Source organism: Eulemur rufifrons, chromosome 25 (assembly GCF_041146395.1).
Source record: "Eulemur rufifrons isolate Redbay chromosome 25, OSU_ERuf_1, whole genome shotgun sequence".
Classification (NCBI taxonomy): Eukaryota; Metazoa; Chordata; class Mammalia; order Primates; family Lemuridae; genus Eulemur; species Eulemur rufifrons.
Genome location: NC_091007.1, coordinates 17,072,023 through 17,075,124, shown reverse-complemented (window position 1 = coordinate 17,075,124; position 3,102 = coordinate 17,072,023).

Here is a 3,102-nt window from a genome sequence, read left to right as displayed (position 1 = left end):
CCGGACCCACCCTTGGCACGTGTGGAGTGCAGCGCCGGGATTTACTCAGCAAACTTGAACTTTCACCTTGGAAATACGGACGGCTGACATGGAAAAGGAATATGGTGGATCCTCAGAGAGGAGTCCCTCGTATGTCATTCGAGGCTTGGTTGCTAAGGCATTAGCTCCACATCTTGTATTTGTTCACCAGCCGTGACTCCAGACCATTCGGTTTTGTTTTTCCTCTATTGGGTTTCTTGAAAACCGAAGTAACACTCCCAGCATCCTGTCATTTGAGATAACAACAGCAATAGTCATAGCAAACACTCGTGTGACATTTAAAGTGTACGAGGCACCGTTTTAATTTTATTTTCACAATTTCCCCTAGGGGCCTGTTACTGTTGTATTCCCATTTCACAGATGAGGAAACTGAGGCACAGGAGATTAAGTATCTTGCCCAAGATCATAAGGCTAATAAGGGGGAAGCCAGGATTCAAATCTAGGCAGTGGGCTCCAGCGTGGGCTCCTCTCCACTCCAGAGGGAGATACTACTCTAAATTAGAAGGCTATCCGTTGCAGAAAGGACATCTGATACATCCTCTGGGACACAACTCAGCTTGGAGTGGCATCATGGTATCAGCCCTTTCTTTCTTCTTGTCTTTGCTGCAGTTACACACACACACACACTCACACACACACAAAATGGAATTCAAAGTCTGGTGCCCTAAAGACAAAGTAACCCAAAGTCTCCTCTAATGAATCAGGAATGACTCAGATTTGCAGACTAGCACCCAGGATGACTCCAAGCCCCGTGTGCACATGTCGGTCCAGGTACATGAAACAATAGATGCTTTAATTGTGAGCAGCCCAGGAGGGGACGGTGAAGTCAGCCACAGATGGGACTCTGGGCAAGCGGAAAAGGGTAGAGTCCATTGATGTCGTCTGTTTCACTTGCTGTCAGGTGGCAGGGAGTTAAGTTTACTAAAGCAAAGAGAAACGAATACATCCCTGTTCTTTGTCCTGTTCTGAAACCTGTCCCCCAATAACTCCATGGACAGCAAACTGTGACCGTTTTTGGCTTCAAAGACTCTAACAGCTCTTTAGACTTTTGGTTGAATATGGTGTGTTTGACACAAGCCTGACAAATCTAACAAAATGTCAGGAATAAAAAAGTAAAAAGTTGAAAAGACTCACTGAATATGTCAACATCTCTTTAGAAGACAAGAAAAAAAAAATGGATGGATGAGAGCTTATGCGAACAGAGGACCCAATCACCCAAATTCCTGCAAAGGGGAAACGACGCAGAAAAGTGGACAGTCAGGGTTTGGAACCACAAAGTAGTATGGAAGGTTGTGTGAGGCGTGGAACTGGAAATGTGGATATTGGGTGAAAAGACTTCACGGTATAGGTTCTCTCCTTTCCTCCTCAGAGCCAGACAGGACACCTACCCAACCTCCCACCCCCACCCCCACACACAGGAAACGAGAAATCATTTTCAGTCTGAGGCTCTAGATTTAAAAGGGCATATTGAGAGCCTCCCACAAAAGACTCAAGCCACAAGCATCACTGGGAAATTTCAGAACATGAAAATAAAGAGGAGACAGCCGGGCGCGGTGGCTCACACCTGTAATCCTAGCACTCTGGGAGGCCGAGGAGTGGAGGATAGCTCAAGGTCAGGAGTTTGAGACCAGCCTGAACAAGAGCGAGACCCCGTCTCTACTAAAAATAGAAATAAATTATCTGGCCAACTAAAAATATATATAGAAAAAATTAGCTGGGCATGGTGGCGCATGCCTGTAGTCCCAGCTACTCGGGAGGCTGAGGCAGAAGGATTGCTTAAGCCCAGGAGTTGGAGGTTGCTGTGAGCTAGGCTGATGCCATGGCACTCTAGCCTGGGCAACAGAGTGAGACTCTGTCTCAAAAAATAAATAAATAAATAAAGAGGAGATCCTAAAAATTATTCTAGGGAGGAAAACAATATACAAGAGTTCACATAAAAAAATCAATGATCAATGGCATTGAATCTTTCCATAACAATAGCAGAAGCTATAGATCAATGGATCATTTTTTTAATCTTCAAAAAATCTGGGGAAACTTTATGTTTCGGACTTAGATTTCTATATCCAGCCAAATCTTTAAGCAAGTGCAAAGAGAATAAAAGATCTTTTTAGATATTTAAGTCCACAGATGTTTTACCGTTCATACATGCTTTCTCAGAAGATTGAATGATGTTCTTTGGAAAAATAAGAGAAACAAAAAACAAATTATAGAAACCAAAGGACCCAACATAGGGTGACAGTTGTAACAGAAGCTTGGAGCAACCAGTGGAGGTGGGAATAGAAGGAAGTCCCCCGAAAGACGATCTCTTGGATTTAAATATATATATATATATATATATATGAATGTACTTATATAGAAAAAATGAATCAAGAGGCACGTTACGGAGCTATTGGAATATTTAGAATTAATGATTGTGCAAATTAAGAAAAAAAATTAAAGAGTCAATAACTCCGGGAATGTTTTTAAAATTTGATTAAGGGATGCTATTCTACTTAGCTCAGCCAAAAAAATTTTTTAAATTTGCATAGTCATAATAATGTAAATTCCAAATATTGATTTACCCAAAAATTATGATATAAATTAGGAAGAATAAGAAGTACAGAGAGAAGTGTATAAGAAAGCCAAACCCTCGTGTACTATAGGAGATGATTAAATTTCAAAATTGACTAAGTCAAAAATGGCACAATAAACACATGATTTAGGATTATGGAGGAAAATGCCATAGGAAAAAGTGTTGAAACAGATGTCCTTGCAGAGCAGGACTCAGGCTGGGGAGGCCAGGAAAGGGGTCTTCTGCTTTTGTTAAAAGCATCTTGGTATTACTATTAGATTTCTAAAACTATGTTCATGAGTTACTTTGATAAAAGTTAAAATTAATTCACTTTAAGAGGCAGTGTGGACATGCCATTCTAGGTATCGAGGATGGCAGATACCATGTTTTCGTGTTTGCTGAGTCTTGTAGAGATCATCACCCATAGTGAAGGAAATGAGTATGTCTGAGAAACAAGTCTCTTGTGGTTAGCCAGTAAGAGAGTAACACTTAATTACGAGATAAAACACAGG